Raw genomic sequence first — 15,000 nt, forward strand, 5'->3', positions numbered from 1 at the left:
GCGTGAAATACAGGCTGCAAAATAAAAGTAGTTTTGGCGTGCCCTGTCTCAACTACAGAGGAAGCGGCATTCTGCTGCTGTAAGATAGGCAGGAAAAGATGGGACAAAAAGCTTACGGCACCTGGTATTCCCAGGCGGTCTCCCATCCAAGTACTAACCAGGCCCGACCCTGCTTAGCTTCCGAGATCAGACGAGATCGGGCGCGCTCAGGGTGGTGTGGCCGTAAGCCACAGCGGCTGCTGAAGACAGACCCTTTATACGTGCCAAAATAACACTGGCAGATCTGTTATTTCACATAGCAATCAACAATAATGGGGATTTTCTCTAACAGTCAACAGCAAAACTAAGAAATAACTACTCCACCCAACAAGAATTTTCCGTATGGCCTGATCAAACATTTGGCTCTGTTCCAAGTCCATTTTCGTCCGAAATTGCTCAAAACGTACATCGGTGAGCCACACGTCCTTGTGGACGACGTATTGGGTCATTGTGCCCAAAACCAGACTGCGCTCATTCATTCGGCAGCAGTGCAGACTTTACAGAGGTGACTTTCCAGCGCCTAATACCCGATTGCCGAAAGCGACGTGACATAAAACAGAAGTGCAAAACAGAGCGTGAAATACAGGCTGCAAAATAAAAGTAGTTTTGGCGTGCCCTGTCTCAACTACAGAGGAAGCGGCATTCTGCTGCTGTAAGATAGGCAGGAAAAGATGGGGACAAAAAGCTTACGGCACCTGGTATTCCCAGGCGGTCTCCCATCCAAGTACTAACCAGGCCCGACCCTGCTTAGCTTCCGAGATCAGACGAGATCGGGCGCGCTCAGGGTGGTGTGGCCGTAAGCCACAGCGGCTGCTGAAGACAGACCCTTTATACGTGCCAAAATAACACTGGCAGATCTGTTATTTCACATAGCAATCAACAATAATGGGGATTTTCTCTAACAGTCAACAGCAAAACTAAGAAATAACTACTCCACCCAACAAGAATTTTCCGTATGGCCTGATCAAACATTTGGCTCTGTTCCAAGTCCATTTTCGTCCGAAATTGCTCAAAACGTACATCGGTGAGCCACACGTCCTTGTGGACGACGTATTGGGTCATTGTGCCAAAACCCAGACTGCGCTCATTCATTCGGCAGCAGTGCAGACTTTACAGAGGTGACTTTCCAGCGCCTAATACCCGATTGCCGAAAGCGACGTGACATAAAACAGAAGTGCAAAACAGAGCGTGAAATACAGGCTGCAAAATAAAAGTAGTTTTGGCGTGCCCTGTCTCAACTACAGAGGAAGCGGCATTCTGCTGCTGTAAGATAGGCAGGAAAAGATGGGGACAAAAAGCTTACGGCACCTGGTATTCCCAGGCGGTCTCCCATCCAAGTACTAACCAGGCCCGACCCTGCTTAGCTTCCGAGATCAGACGAGATCGGGCGCGCTCAGGGTGGTGTGGCCGTAAGCCACAGCGGCTGCTGAAGACAGACCCTTTATACGTGCCAAAATAACACTGGCAGATCTGTTATTTCACATAGCAATCAACAATAATGGGGATTTTCTCTAACAGTCAACAGCAAAACTAAGAAATAACTACTCCACCCAACAAGAATTTTCCGTATGGCCTGATCAAACATTTGGCTCTGTTCCAAGTCCATTTTCGTCCGAAATTGCTCAAAACGTACATCGGTGAGCCACACGTCCTTGTGGACGACGTATTGGGTCATTGTGCCCAAAACCCAGACTGCGCTCATTCATTCGGCAGCAGTGCAGACTTTACAGAGGTGACTTTCCAGCGCCTAATACCCGATTGCCGAAAGCGACGTGACATAAAACAGAAGTGCAAAACAGAGCGTGAAATACAGGCTGCAAAATAAAAGTAGTTTTGGCGTGCCCTGTCTCAACTACAGAGGAAGCGGCATTCTGCTGCTGTAAGATAGGCAGGAAAAGATGGGGACAAAAAGCTTACGGCACCTGGTATTCCCAGGCGGTCTCCCATCCAAGTACTAACCAGGCCCGACCCTGCTTAGCTTCCGAGATCAGACGAGATCGGGCGCGCTCAGGGTGGTGTGGCCGTAAGCCACAGCGGCTGCTGAAGACAGACCCTTTATACGTGCCAAAATAACACTGGCAGATCTGTTATTTCACATAGCAATCAACAATAATGGGGATTTTCTCTAACAGTCAACAGCAAAACTAAGAAATAACTACTCCACCCAACAAGAATTTTCCGTATGGCCTGATCAAACATTTGGCTCTGTTCCAAGTCCATTTTCGTCCGAAATTGCTCAAAACGTACATCGGTGAGCCACACGTCCTTGTGGACGACGTATTGGGTCATTGTGCCCAAAACCCAGACTGCGCTCATTCATTCGGCAGCAGTGCAGACTTTACAGAGGTGACTTTCCAGCGCCTAATACCCGATTGCCGAAAGCGACGTGACATAAAACAGAAGTGCAAAACAGAGCGTGAAATACAGGCTGCAAAATAAAAGTAGTTTGGGCGTGCCCTGTCTCAACTACAGAGGAAGCGGCATTCTGCTGCTGTAAGATAGGCAGGAAAAGATGGGGACAAAAAGCTTACGGCACCTGGTATTCCCAGGCGGTCTCCCATCCAAGTACTAACCAGGCCCGACCCTGCTTAGCTTCCGAGATCAGACGAGATCGGGCGCGCTCAGGGTGGTGTGGCCGTAAGCCACAGCGGCTGCTGAAGACAGACCCTTTATACGTGCCAAAATAACACTGGCAGATCTGTTATTTCACATAGCAATCAACAATAATGGGGATTTTCTCTAACAGTCAACAGCAAAACTAAGAAATAACTACTCCACCCAACAAGAATTTTCCGTATGGCCTGATCAAACATTTGGCTCTGTTCCAAGTCCATTTTCGTCCGAAATTGCTCAAAACGTACATCGGTGAGCCACACGTCCTTGTGGACGACGTATTGGGTCATTGTGCCCAAAACCCAGACTGCGCTCATTCATTCGGCAGCAGTGCAGACTTTACAGAGGTGACTTTCCAGCGCCTAATACCCGATTGCCGAAAGCGACGTGACATAAAACAGAAGTGCAAAACAGAGCGTGAAATACAGGCTGCAAAATAAAAGTAGTTTGGGCGTGCCCTGTCTCAACTACAGAGGAAGCGGCATTCTGCTGCTGTAAGATAGGCAGGAAAAGATGGGGACAAAAAGCTTACGGCACCTGGTATTCCCAGGCGGTCTCCCATCCAAGTACTAACCAGGCCCGACCCTGCTTAGCTTCCGAGATCAGACGAGATCGGGCGCGCTCAGGGTGGTGTGGCCGTAAGCCACAGCGGCTGCTGAAGACAGACCCTTTATACGTGCCAAAATAACACTGGCAGATCTGTTATTTCACATAGCAATCAACAATAATGGGGATTTTCTCTAACAGTCAACAGCAAAACTAAGAAATAACTACTCCACCCAACAAGAATTTTCCGTATGGCCTGATCAAACATTTGGCTCTGTTCCAAGTCCATTTTCGTCCGAAATTGCTCAAAACGTACATCGGTGAGCCACACGTCCTTGTGGACGACGTATTGGGTCATTGTGCCCAAAACCCAGACTGCGCTCATTCATTCGGCAGCAGTGCAGACTTTACAGAGGTGACTTTCCAGCGCCTAATACCCGATTGCCGAAAGCGACGTGACATAAAACAGAAGTGCAAAACAGAGCGTGAAATACAGGCTGCAAAATAAAAGTAGTTTGGGCGTGCCCTGTCTCAACTACAGAGGAAGCGGCATTCTGCTGCTGTAAGATAGGCAGGAAAAGATGGGGACAAAAAGCTTACGGCACCTGGTATTCCCAGGCGGTCTCCCATCCAAGTACTAACCAGGCCCGACCCTGCTTAGCTTCCGAGATCAGACGAGATCGGGCGCGCTCAGGGTGGTGTGGCCGTAAGCCACAGCGGCTGCTGAAGACAGACCCTTTATACGTGCCAAAATAACACTGGCAGATCTGTTATTTCACATAGCAATCAACAATAATGGGGATTTTCTCTAACAGTCAACAGCAAAACTAAGAAATAACTACTCCACCCAACAAGAATTTTCCGTATGGCCTGATCAAACATTTGGCTCTGTTCCAAGTCCATTTTCGTCCGAAATTGCTCAAAACGTACATCGGTGAGCCACACGTCCTTGTGGACGACGTATTGGGTCATTGTGCCCAAAACCCAGACTGCGCTCATTCATTCGGCAGCAGTGCAGACTTTACAGAGGTGACTTTCCAGCGCCTAATACCCGATTGCCGAAAGCGACGTGACATAAAACAGAAGTGCAAAACAGAGCGTGAAATACAGGCTGCAAAATAAAAGTAGTTTTGGCGTGCCCTGTCTCAACTACAGAGGAAGCGGCATTCTGCTGCTGTAAGATAGGCAGGAAAAGATGGGGACAAAAAGCTTACGGCACCTGGTATTCCCAGGCGGTCTCCCATCCAAGTACTAACCAGGCCCGACCCTGCTTAGCTTCCGAGATCAGACGAGATCGGGCGCGCTCAGGGTGGTGTGGCCGTAAGCCACAGCGGCTGCTGAAGACAGACCCTTTATACGTGCCAAAATAACACTGGCAGATCTGTTATTTCACATAGCAATCAACAATAATGGGGATTTTCTCTAACAGTCAACAGCAAAACTAAGAAATAACTACTCCACCCAACAAGAATTTTCCGTATGGCCTGATCAAACATTTGGCTCTGTTCCAAGTCCATTTTCGTCCGAAATTGCTCAAAACGTACATCGGTGAGCCACACGTCCTTGTGGACGACGTATTGGGTCATTGTGCCCAAAACCCAGACTGCGCTCATTCATTCGGCAGCAGTGCAGACTTTACAGAGGTGACTTTCCAGCGCCTAATACCCGATTGCCGAAAGCGACGTGACATAAAACAGAAGTGCAAAACAGAGCGTGAAATACAGGCTGCAAAATAAAAGTAGTTTGGGCGTGCCCTGTCTCAACTACAGAGGAAGCGGCATTCTGCTGCTGTAAGATAGGCAGGAAAAGATGGGGACAAAAAGCTTACGGCACCTGGTATTCCCAGGCGGTCTCCCATCCAAGTACTAACCAGGCCCGACCCTGCTTAGCTTCCGAGATCAGACGAGATCGGGCGCGCTCAGGGTGGTGTGGCCGTAAGCCACAGCGGCTGCTGAAGACAGACCCTTTATACGTGCCAAAATAACACTGGCAGATCTGTTATTTCACATAGCAATCAACAATAATGGGGATTTTCTCTAACAGTCAACAGCAAAACTAAGAAATAACTACTCCACCCAACAAGAATTTTCCGTATGGCCTGATCAAACATTTGGCTCTGTTCCAAGTCCATTTTCGTCCGAAATTGCTCAAAACGTACATCGGTGAGCCACACGTCCTTGTGGACGACGTATTGGGTCATTGTGCCCAAAACCCAGACTGCGCTCATTCATTCGGCAGCAGTGCAGACTTTACAGAGGTGACTTTCCAGCGCCTAATACCCGATTGCCGAAAGCGACGTGACATAAAACAGAAGTGCAAAACAGAGCGTGAAATACAGGCTGCAAAATAAAAGTAGTTTTGGCGTGCCCTGTCTCAACTACAGAGGAAGCGGCATTCTGCTGCTGTAAGATAGGCAGGAAAAGATGGGGACAAAAAGCTTACGGCACCTGGTATTCCCAGGCGGTCTCCCATCCAAGTACTAACCAGGCCCGACCCTGCTTAGCTTCCGAGATCAGACGAGATCGGGCGCGCTCAGGGTGGTGTGGCCGTAAGCCACAGCGGCTGCTGAAGACAGACCCTTTATACGTGCCAAAATAACACTGGCAGATCTGTTATTTCACATAGCAATCAACAATAATGGGGATTTTCTCTAACAGTCAACAGCAAAACTAAGAAATAACTACTCCACCCAACAAGAATTTTCCGTATGGCCTGATCAAACATTTGGCTCTGTTCCAAGTCCATTTTCGTCCGAAATTGCTCAAAACGTACATCGGTGAGCCACACGTCCTTGTGGACGACGTATTGGGTCATTGTGCCCAAAACCCAGACTGCGCTCATTCATTCGGCAGCAGTGCAGACTTTACAGAGGTGACTTTCCAGCGCCTAATACCCGATTGCCGAAAGCGACGTGACATAAAACAGAAGTGCAAAACAGAGCGTGAAATACAGGCTGCAAAATAAAAGTAGTTTTGGGCGTGCCCTGTCTCAACTACAGAGGAAGCGGCATTCTGCTGCTGTAAGATAGGCAGGAAAAGATGGGGACAAAAAGCTTACGGCACCTGGTATTCCCAGGCGGTCTCCCATCCAAGTACTAACCAGGCCCGACCCTGCTTAGCTTCCGAGATCAGACGAGATCGGGCGCGCTCAGGGTGGTGTGGCCGTAAGCCACAGCGGCTGCTGAAGACAGACCCTTTATACGTGCCAAAATAACACTGGCAGATCTGTTATTTCACATAGCAATCAACAATAATGGGGATTTTCTCTAACAGTCAACAGCAAAACTAAGAAATAACTACTCCACCCAACAAGAATTTTCCGTATGGCCTGATCAAACATTTGGCTCTGTTCCAAGTCCATTTTCGTCCGAAATTGCTCAAAACGTACATCGGTGAGCCACACGTCCTTGTGGACGACGTATTGGGTCATTGTGCCCAAAACCCAGACTGCGCTCATTCATTCGGCAGCAGTGCAGACTTTACAGAGGTGACTTTCCAGCGCCTAATACCCGATTGCCGAAAGCGACGTGACATAAAACAGAAGTGCAAAACAGAGCGTGAAATACAGGCTGCAAAATAAAAGTAGTTTTGGGCGTGCCCTGTCTCAACTACAGAGGAAGCGGCATTCTGCTGCTGTAAGATAGGCAGGAAAAGATGGGGACAAAAAGCTTACGGCACCTGGTATTCCCAGGCGGTCTCCCATCCAAGTACTAACCAGGCCCGACCCTGCTTAGCTTCCGAGATCAGACGAGATCGGGCGCGCTCAGGGTGGTGTGGCCGTAAGCCACAGCGGCTGCTGAAGACAGACCCTTTATACGTGCCAAAATAACACTGGCAGATCTGTTATTTCACATAGCAATCAACAATAATGGGGATTTTCTCTAACAGTCAACAGCAAAACTAAGAAATAACTACTCCACCCAACAAGAATTTTCCGTATGGCCTGATCAAACATTTGGCTCTGTTCCAAGTCCATTTTCGTCCGAAATTGCTCAAAACGTACATCGGTGAGCCACACGTCCTTGTGGACGACGTATTGGGTCATTGTGCCCAAAACCCAGACTGCGCTCATTCATTCGGCAGCAGTGCAGACTTTACAGAGGTGACTTTCCAGCGCCTAATACCCGATTGCCGAAAGCGACGTGACATAAAACAGAAGTGCAAAACAGAGCGTGAAATACAGGCTGCAAAATAAAAGTAGTTTTGGGCGTGCCCTGTCTCAACTACAGAGGAAGCGGCATTCTGCTGCTGTAAGATAGGCAGGAAAAGATGGGGACAAAAAGCTTACGGCACCTGGTATTCCCAGGCGGTCTCCCATCCAAGTACTAACCAGGCCCGACCCTGCTTAGCTTCCGAGATCAGACGAGATCGGGCGCGCTCAGGGTGGTGTGGCCGTAAGCCACAGCGGCTGCTGAAGACAGACCCTTTATACGTGCCAAAATAACACTGGCAGATCTGTTATTTCACATAGCAATCAACAATAATGGGGATTTTCTCTAACAGTCAACAGCAAAACTAAGAAATAACTACTCCACCCAACAAGAATTTTCCGTATGGCCTGATCAAACATTTGGCTCTGTTCCAAGTCCATTTTCGTCCGAAATTGCTCAAAACGTACATCGGTGAGCCACACGTCCTTGTGGACGACGTATTGGGTCATTGTGCCCAAAACCCAGACTGCGCTCATTCATTCGGCAGCAGTGCAGACTTTACAGAGGTGACTTTCCAGCGCCTAATACCCGATTGCCGAAAGCGACGTGACATAAAACAGAAGTGCAAAACAGAGCGTGAAATACAGGCTGCAAAATAAAAGTAGTTTTGGCGTGCCCTGTCTCAACTACAGAGGAAGCGGCATTCTGCTGCTGTAAGATAGGCAGGAAAAGATGGGGACAAAAAGCTTACGGCACCTGGTATTCCCAGGCGGTCTCCCATCCAAGTACTAACCAGGCCCGACCCTGCTTAGCTTCCGAGATCAGACGAGATCGGGCGCGCTCAGGGTGGTGTGGCCGTAAGCCACAGCGGCTGCTGAAGACAGACCCTTTATACGTGCCAAAATAACACTGGCAGATCTGTTATTTCACATAGCAATCAACAATAATGGGGATTTTCTCTAACAGTCAACAGCAAAACTAAGAAATAACTACTCCACCCAACAAGAATTTTCCGTATGGCCTGATCAAACATTTGGCTCTGTTCCAAGTCCATTTTCGTCCGAAATTGCTCAAAACGTACATCGGTGAGCCACACGTCCTTGTGGACGACGTATTGGGTCATTGTGCCCAAAACCCAGACTGCGCTCATTCATTCGGCAGCAGTGCAGACTTTACAGAGGTGACTTTCCAGCGCCTAATACCCGATTGCCGAAAGCGACGTGACATAAAACAGAAGTGCAAAACAGAGCGTGAAATACAGGCTGCAAAATAAAAGTAGTTTTGGCGTGCCCTGTCTCAACTACAGAGGAAGCGGCATTCTGCTGCTGTAAGATAGGCAGGAAAAGATGGGGACAAAAAGCTTACGGCACCTGGTATTCCCAGGCGGTCTCCCATCCAAGTACTAACCAGGCCCGACCCTGCTTAGCTTCCGAGATCAGACGAGATCGGGCGCGCTCAGGGTGGTGTGGCCGTAAGCCACAGCGGCTGCTGAAGACAGACCCTTTATACGTGCCAAAATAACACTGGCAGATCTGTTATTTCACATAGCAATCAACAATAATGGGGATTTTCTCTAACAGTCAACAGCAAAACTAAGAAATAACTACTCCACCCAACAAGAATTTTCCGTATGGCCTGATCAAACATTTGGCTCTGTTCCAAGTCCATTTTCGTCCGAAATTGCTCAAAACGTACATCGGTGAGCCACACGTCCTTGTGGACGACGTATTGGGTCATTGTGCCCAAAACCCAGACTGCGCTCATTCATTCGGCAGCAGTGCAGACTTTACAGAGGTGACTTTCCAGCGCCTAATACCCGATTGCCGAAAGCGACGTGACATAAAACAGAAGTGCAAAACAGAGCGTGAAATACAGGCTGCAAAATAAAAGTAGTTTTGGGCGTGCCCTGTCTCAACTACAGAGGAAGCGGCATTCTGCTGCTGTAAGATAGGCAGGAAAAGATGGGGACAAAAAGCTTACGGCACCTGGTATTCCCAGGCGGTCTCCCATCCAAGTACTAACCAGGCCCGACCCTGCTTAGCTTCCGAGATCAGACGAGATCGGGCGCGCTCAGGGTGGTGTGGCCGTAAGCCACAGCGGCTGCTGAAGACAGACCCTTTATACGTGCCAAAATAACACTGGCAGATCTGTTATTTCACATAGCAATCAACAATAATGGGGATTTTCTCTAACAGTCAACAGCAAAACTAAGAAATAACTACTCCACCCAACAAGAATTTTCCGTATGGCCTGATCAAACATTTGGCTCTGTTCCAAGTCCATTTTCGTCCGAAATTGCTCAAAACGTACATCGGTGAGCCACACGTCCTTGTGGACGACGTATTGGGTCATTGTGCCCAAAACCCAGACTGCGCTCATTCATTCGGCAGCAGTGCAGACTTTACAGAGGTGACTTTCCAGCGCCTAATACCCGATTGCCGAAAGCGACGTGACATAAAACAGAAGTGCAAAACAGAGCGTGAAATACAGGCTGCAAAATAAAAGTAGTTTGGGCGTGCCCTGTCTCAACTACAGAGGAAGCGGCATTCTGCTGCTGTAAGATAGGCAGGAAAAGATGGGGACAAAAAGCTTACGGCACCTGGTATTCCCAGGCGGTCTCCCATCCAAGTACTAACCAGGCCCGACCCTGCTTAGCTTCCGAGATCAGACGAGATCGGGCGCGCTCAGGGTGGTGTGGCCGTAAGCCACAGCGGCTGCTGAAGACAGACCCTTTATACGTGCCAAAATAACACTGGCAGATCTGTTATTTCACATAGCAATCAACAATAATGGGGATTTTCTCTAACAGTCAACAGCAAAACTAAGAAATAACTACTCCACCCAACAAGAATTTTCCGTATGGCCTGATCAAACATTTGGCTCTGTTCCAAGTCCATTTTCGTCCGAAATTGCTCAAAACGTACATCGGTGAGCCACACGTCCTTGTGGACGACGTATTGGGTCATTGTGCCCAAAACCCAGACTGCGCTCATTCATTCGGCAGCAGTGCAGACTTTACAGAGGTGACTTTCCAGCGCCTAATACCCGATTGCCGAAAGCGACGTGACATAAAACAGAAGTGCAAAACAGAGCGTGAAATACAGGCTGCAAAATAAAAGTAGTTTGGGCGTGCCCTGTCTCAACTACAGAGGAAGCGGCATTCTGCTGCTGTAAGATAGGCAGGAAAAGATGGGGACAAAAAGCTTACGGCACCTGGTATTCCCAGGCGGTCTCCCATCCAAGTACTAACCAGGCCCGACCCTGCTTAGCTTCCGAGATCAGACGAGATCGGGCGCGCTCAGGGTGGTGTGGCCGTAAGCCACAGCGGCTGCTGAAGACAGACCCTTTATACGTGCCAAAATAACACTGGCAGATCTGTTATTTCACATAGCAATCAACAATAATGGGGATTTTCTCTAACAGTCAACAGCAAAACTAAGAAATAACTACTCCACCCAACAAGAATTTTCCGTATGGCCTGATCAAACATTTGGCTCTGTTCCAAGTCCATTTTCGTCCGAAATTGCTCAAAACGTACATCGGTGAGCCACACGTCCTTGTGGACGACGTATTGGGTCATTGTGCCCAAAACCCAGACTGCGCTCATTCATTCGGCAGCAGTGCAGACTTTACAGAGGTGACTTTCCAGCGCCTAATACCCGATTGCCGAAAGCGACGTGACATAAAACAGAAGTGCAAAACAGAGCGTGAAATACAGGCTGCAAAATAAAAGTAGTTTGGGCGTGCCCTGTCTCAACTACAGAGGAAGCGGCATTCTGCTGCTGTAAGATAGGCAGGAAAAGATGGGGACAAAAAGCTTACGGCACCTGGTATTCCCAGGCGGTCTCCCATCCAAGTACTAACCAGGCCCGACCCTGCTTAGCTTCCGAGATCAGACGAGATCGGGCGCGCTCAGGGTGGTGTGGCCGTAAGCCACAGCGGCTGCTGAAGACAGACCCTTTATACGTGCCAAAATAACACTGGCAGATCTGTTATTTCACATAGCAATCAACAATAATGGGGATTTTCTCTAACAGTCAACAGCAAAACTAAGAAATAACTACTCCACCCAACAAGAATTTTCCGTATGGCCTGATCAAACATTTGGCTCTGTTCCAAGTCCATTTTCGTCCGAAATTGCTCAAAACGTACATCGGTGAGCCACACGTCCTTGTGGACGACGTATTGGGTCATTGTGCCCAAAACCCAGACTGCGCTCATTCATTCGGCAGCAGTGCAGACTTTACAGAGGTGACTTTCCAGCGCCTAATACCCGATTGCCGAAAGCGACGTGACATAAAACAGAAGTGCAAAACAGAGCGTGAAATACAGGCTGCAAAATAAAAGTAGTTTGGGCGTGCCCTGTCTCAACTACAGAGGAAGCGGCATTCTGCTGCTGTAAGATAGGCAGGAAAAGATGGGGACAAAAAGCTTACGGCACCTGGTATTCCCAGGCGGTCTCCCATCCAAGTACTAACCAGGCCCGACCCTGCTTAGCTTCCGAGATCAGACGAGATCGGGCGCGCTCAGGGTGGTGTGGCCGTAAGCCACAGCGGCTGCTGAAGACAGACCCTTTATACGTGCCAAAATAACACTGGCAGATCTGTTATTTCACATAGCAATCAACAATAATGGGGATTTTCTCTAACAGTCAACAGCAAAACTAAGAAATAACTACTCCACCCAACAAGAATTTTCCGTATGGCCTGATCAAACATTTGGCTCTGTTCCAAGTCCATTTTCGTCCGAAATTGCTCAAAACGTACATCGGTGAGCCACACGTCCTTGTGGACGACGTATTGGGTCATTGTGCCCAAAACCCAGACTGCGCTCATTCATTCGGCAGCAGTGCAGACTTTACAGAGGTGACTTTCCAGCGCCTAATACCCGATTGCCGAAAGCGACGTGACATAAAACAGAAGTGCAAAACAGAGCGTGAAATACAGGCTGCAAAATAAAAGTAGTTTTGGGCGTGCCCTGTCTCAACTACAGAGGAAGCGGCATTCTGCTGCTGTAAGATAGGCAGGAAAAGATGGGGACAAAAAGCTTACGGCACCTGGTATTCCCAGGCGGTCTCCCATCCAAGTACTAACCAGGCCCGACCCTGCTTAGCTTCCGAGATCAGACGAGATCGGGCGCGCTCAGGGTGGTGTGGCCGTAAGCCACAGCGGCTGCTGAAGACAGACCCTTTATACGTGCCAAAATAACACTGGCAGATCTGTTATTTCACATAGCAATCAACAATAATGGGGATTTTCTCTAACAGTCAACAGCAAAACTAAGAAATAACTACTCCACCCAACAAGAATTTTCCGTATGGCCTGATCAAACATTTGGCTCTGTTCCAAGTCCATTTTCGTCCGAAATTGCTCAAAACGTACATCGGTGAGCCACACGTCCTTGTGGACGACGTATTGGGTCATTGTGCCCAAAACCCAGACTGCGCTCATTCATTCGGCAGCAGTGCAGACTTTACAGAGGTGACTTTCCAGCGCCTAATACCCGATTGCCGAAAGCGACGTGACATAAAACAGAAGTGCAAAACAGAGCGTGAAATACAGGCTGCAAAATAAAAGTAGTTTTGGCGTGCCCTGTCTCAACTACAGAGGAAGCGGCATTCTGCTGCTGTAAGATAGGCAGGAAAAGATGGGGACAAAAAGCTTACGGCACCTGGTATTCCCAGGCGGTCTCCCATCCAAGTACTAACCAGGCCCGACCCTGCTTAGCTTCCGAGATCAGACGAGATCGGGCGCGCTCAGGGTGGTGTGGCCGTAAGCCACAGCGGCTGCTGAAGACAGACCCTTTATACGTGCCAAAATAACACTGGCAGATCTGTTATTTCACATAGCAATCAACAATAATGGGGATTTTCTCTAACAGTCAACAGCAAAACTAAGAAATAACTACTCCACCCAACAAGAATTTTCCGTATGGCCTGATCAAACATTTGGCTCTGTTCCAAGTCCATTTTCGTCCGAAATTGCTCAAAACGTACATCGGTGAGCCACACGTCCTTGTGGACGACGTATTGGGTCATTGTGCCCAAAACCCAGACTGCGCTCATTCATTCGGCAGCAGTGCAGACTTTACAGAGGTGACTTTCCAGCGCCTAATACCCGATTGCCGAAAGCGACGTGACATAAAACAGAAGTGCAAAACAGAGCGTGAAATACAGGCTGCAAAATAAAAGTAGTTTGGGCGTGCCCTGTCTCAACTACAGAGGAAGCGGCATTCTGCTGCTGTAAGATAGGCAGGAAAAGATGGGGACAAAAAGCTTACGGCACCTGGTATTCCCAGGCGGTCTCCCATCCAAGTACTAACCAGGCCCGACCCTGCTTAGCTTCCGAGATCAGACGAGATCGGGCGCGCTCAGGGTGGTGTGGCCGTAAGCCACAGCGGCTGCTGAAGACAGACCCTTTATACGTGCCAAAATAACACTGGCAGATCTGTTATTTCACATAGCAATCAACAATAATGGGGATTTTCTCTAACAGTCAACAGCAAAACTAAGAAATAACTACTCCACCCAACAAGAATTTTCCGTATGGCCTGATCAAACATTTGGCTCTGTTCCAAGTCCATTTTCGTCCGAAATTGCTCAAAACGTACATCGGTGAGCCACACGTCCTTGTGGACGACGTATTGGGTCATTGTGCCCAAAACCCAGACTGCGCTCATTCATTCGGCAGCAGTGCAGACTTTACAGAGGTGACTTTCCAGCGCCTAATACCCGATTGCCGAAAGCGACGTGACATAAAACAGAAGTGCAAAACAGAGCGTGAAATACAGGCTGCAAAATAAAAGTAGTTTTGGGCGTGCCCTGTCTCAACTACAGAGGAAGCGGCATTCTGCTGCTGTAAGATAGGCAGGAAAAGATGGGGACAAAAAGCTTACGGCACCTGGTATTCCCAGGCGGTCTCCCATCCAAGTACTAACCAGGCCCGACCCTGCTTAGCTTCCGAGATCAGACGAGATCGGGCGCGCTCAGGGTGGTGTGGCCGTAAGCCACAGCGGCTGCTGAAGACAGACCCTTTATACGTGCCAAAATAACACTGGCAGATCTGTTATTTCACATAGCAATCAACAATAATGGGGATTTTCTCTAACAGTCAACAGCAAAACTAAGAAATAACTACTCCACCCAACAAGAATTTTCCGTATGGCCTGATCAAACATTTGGCTCTGTTCCAAGTCCATTTTCGTCCGAAATTGCTCAAAACGTACATCGGTGAGCCACACGTCCTTGTGGACGACGTATTGGGTCATTGTGCCCAAAACCCAGACTGCGCTCATTCATTCGGCAGCAGTGCAGACTTTACAGAGGTGACTTTCCAGCGCCTAATACCCGATTGCCGAAAGCGACGTGACATAAAACAGAAGTGCAAAACAGAGCGTGAAATACAGGCTGCAAAATAAAAGTAGTTTTGGCGTGCCCTGTCTCAACTACAGAGGAAGCGGCATTCTGCTGCTGTAAGATAGGCAGGAAAAGATGGGGACAAAAAGCTTACGGCACCTGGTATTCCCAGGCGGTCTCCCATCCAAGTACTAACCAGGCCCGACCCTGCTTAGCTTCCGAGATCAGACGAGATCGGGCGCGCTCAGGGTGGTGTGGCCGTAAGCCACAGCGGCTGCTGAAGACAGACCCTTTATAC

At 48.7% G+C, this 15,000-nt stretch overlaps 25 non-coding genes across 25 annotated transcripts; all 25 read right to left on the reverse strand.

Moving 5' to 3' along the window:
- Positions 1-109: 109 nt before the first annotated feature.
- On the reverse strand, positions 110-228 carry LOC127141507 (5S ribosomal RNA). The gene has a single exon (XR_007812023.1). It is a non-coding gene; the product is annotated as a 5S ribosomal RNA (ribosomal RNA).
- A 494-nt stretch (positions 229-722) lies between these two features.
- On the reverse strand, positions 723-841 carry LOC127141508 (5S ribosomal RNA). The gene has a single exon (XR_007812024.1). It is a non-coding gene; the product is annotated as a 5S ribosomal RNA (ribosomal RNA).
- A 494-nt stretch (positions 842-1,335) lies between these two features.
- Positions 1,336-1,454, reverse strand: LOC127141509 (5S ribosomal RNA). Its single transcript, XR_007812025.1, has one exon. It is a non-coding gene; the product is annotated as a 5S ribosomal RNA (ribosomal RNA).
- Positions 1,455-1,949: 495 nt separating this feature from the next.
- Positions 1,950-2,068, reverse strand: LOC127141510 (5S ribosomal RNA). Its single transcript, XR_007812026.1, has one exon. It is a non-coding gene; the product is annotated as a 5S ribosomal RNA (ribosomal RNA).
- A 495-nt stretch (positions 2,069-2,563) lies between these two features.
- On the reverse strand, positions 2,564-2,682 carry LOC127141511 (5S ribosomal RNA). Its single transcript, XR_007812027.1, has one exon. It is a non-coding gene; the product is annotated as a 5S ribosomal RNA (ribosomal RNA).
- Positions 2,683-3,177: 495 nt separating this feature from the next.
- LOC127141512 (5S ribosomal RNA) lies at positions 3,178-3,296 on the reverse strand. Its single transcript, XR_007812028.1, has one exon. It is a non-coding gene; the product is annotated as a 5S ribosomal RNA (ribosomal RNA).
- A 495-nt stretch (positions 3,297-3,791) lies between these two features.
- On the reverse strand, positions 3,792-3,910 carry LOC127141513 (5S ribosomal RNA). The gene has a single exon (XR_007812029.1). It is a non-coding gene; the product is annotated as a 5S ribosomal RNA (ribosomal RNA).
- Positions 3,911-4,405: 495 nt separating this feature from the next.
- On the reverse strand, positions 4,406-4,524 carry LOC127141515 (5S ribosomal RNA). Its single transcript, XR_007812031.1, has one exon. It is a non-coding gene; the product is annotated as a 5S ribosomal RNA (ribosomal RNA).
- A 495-nt stretch (positions 4,525-5,019) lies between these two features.
- Positions 5,020-5,138, reverse strand: LOC127141516 (5S ribosomal RNA). The gene has a single exon (XR_007812032.1). It is a non-coding gene; the product is annotated as a 5S ribosomal RNA (ribosomal RNA).
- Positions 5,139-5,633: 495 nt separating this feature from the next.
- LOC127141517 (5S ribosomal RNA) lies at positions 5,634-5,752 on the reverse strand. Its single transcript, XR_007812033.1, has one exon. It is a non-coding gene; the product is annotated as a 5S ribosomal RNA (ribosomal RNA).
- A 496-nt stretch (positions 5,753-6,248) lies between these two features.
- On the reverse strand, positions 6,249-6,367 carry LOC127141518 (5S ribosomal RNA). The gene has a single exon (XR_007812034.1). It is a non-coding gene; the product is annotated as a 5S ribosomal RNA (ribosomal RNA).
- A 496-nt stretch (positions 6,368-6,863) lies between these two features.
- Positions 6,864-6,982, reverse strand: LOC127141519 (5S ribosomal RNA). The gene has a single exon (XR_007812035.1). It is a non-coding gene; the product is annotated as a 5S ribosomal RNA (ribosomal RNA).
- A 496-nt stretch (positions 6,983-7,478) lies between these two features.
- LOC127141520 (5S ribosomal RNA) lies at positions 7,479-7,597 on the reverse strand. Its single transcript, XR_007812036.1, has one exon. It is a non-coding gene; the product is annotated as a 5S ribosomal RNA (ribosomal RNA).
- A 495-nt stretch (positions 7,598-8,092) lies between these two features.
- LOC127141521 (5S ribosomal RNA) lies at positions 8,093-8,211 on the reverse strand. Its single transcript, XR_007812037.1, has one exon. It is a non-coding gene; the product is annotated as a 5S ribosomal RNA (ribosomal RNA).
- A 495-nt stretch (positions 8,212-8,706) lies between these two features.
- On the reverse strand, positions 8,707-8,825 carry LOC127141522 (5S ribosomal RNA). Its single transcript, XR_007812038.1, has one exon. It is a non-coding gene; the product is annotated as a 5S ribosomal RNA (ribosomal RNA).
- Positions 8,826-9,321: 496 nt separating this feature from the next.
- On the reverse strand, positions 9,322-9,440 carry LOC127141523 (5S ribosomal RNA). Its single transcript, XR_007812039.1, has one exon. It is a non-coding gene; the product is annotated as a 5S ribosomal RNA (ribosomal RNA).
- Positions 9,441-9,935: 495 nt separating this feature from the next.
- LOC127141524 (5S ribosomal RNA) lies at positions 9,936-10,054 on the reverse strand. The gene has a single exon (XR_007812040.1). It is a non-coding gene; the product is annotated as a 5S ribosomal RNA (ribosomal RNA).
- Positions 10,055-10,549: 495 nt separating this feature from the next.
- LOC127141526 (5S ribosomal RNA) lies at positions 10,550-10,668 on the reverse strand. Its single transcript, XR_007812042.1, has one exon. It is a non-coding gene; the product is annotated as a 5S ribosomal RNA (ribosomal RNA).
- Positions 10,669-11,163: 495 nt separating this feature from the next.
- On the reverse strand, positions 11,164-11,282 carry LOC127141527 (5S ribosomal RNA). The gene has a single exon (XR_007812043.1). It is a non-coding gene; the product is annotated as a 5S ribosomal RNA (ribosomal RNA).
- A 495-nt stretch (positions 11,283-11,777) lies between these two features.
- LOC127141528 (5S ribosomal RNA) lies at positions 11,778-11,896 on the reverse strand. The gene has a single exon (XR_007812044.1). It is a non-coding gene; the product is annotated as a 5S ribosomal RNA (ribosomal RNA).
- A 496-nt stretch (positions 11,897-12,392) lies between these two features.
- LOC127141529 (5S ribosomal RNA) lies at positions 12,393-12,511 on the reverse strand. Its single transcript, XR_007812045.1, has one exon. It is a non-coding gene; the product is annotated as a 5S ribosomal RNA (ribosomal RNA).
- Positions 12,512-13,006: 495 nt separating this feature from the next.
- On the reverse strand, positions 13,007-13,125 carry LOC127141530 (5S ribosomal RNA). The gene has a single exon (XR_007812046.1). It is a non-coding gene; the product is annotated as a 5S ribosomal RNA (ribosomal RNA).
- A 495-nt stretch (positions 13,126-13,620) lies between these two features.
- Positions 13,621-13,739, reverse strand: LOC127141531 (5S ribosomal RNA). Its single transcript, XR_007812047.1, has one exon. It is a non-coding gene; the product is annotated as a 5S ribosomal RNA (ribosomal RNA).
- Positions 13,740-14,235: 496 nt separating this feature from the next.
- On the reverse strand, positions 14,236-14,354 carry LOC127141532 (5S ribosomal RNA). The gene has a single exon (XR_007812048.1). It is a non-coding gene; the product is annotated as a 5S ribosomal RNA (ribosomal RNA).
- A 495-nt stretch (positions 14,355-14,849) lies between these two features.
- Positions 14,850-14,968, reverse strand: LOC127141533 (5S ribosomal RNA). Its single transcript, XR_007812049.1, has one exon. It is a non-coding gene; the product is annotated as a 5S ribosomal RNA (ribosomal RNA).
- Positions 14,969-15,000: the final 32 nt, after the last annotated feature.

This window comes from Lates calcarifer, unplaced genomic scaffold (genome assembly GCF_001640805.2).
Source record: "Lates calcarifer isolate ASB-BC8 unplaced genomic scaffold, TLL_Latcal_v3 _unitig_5661_quiver_892, whole genome shotgun sequence".
NCBI lineage: Eukaryota > Metazoa > Chordata > Actinopteri > Centropomidae > Lates > Lates calcarifer.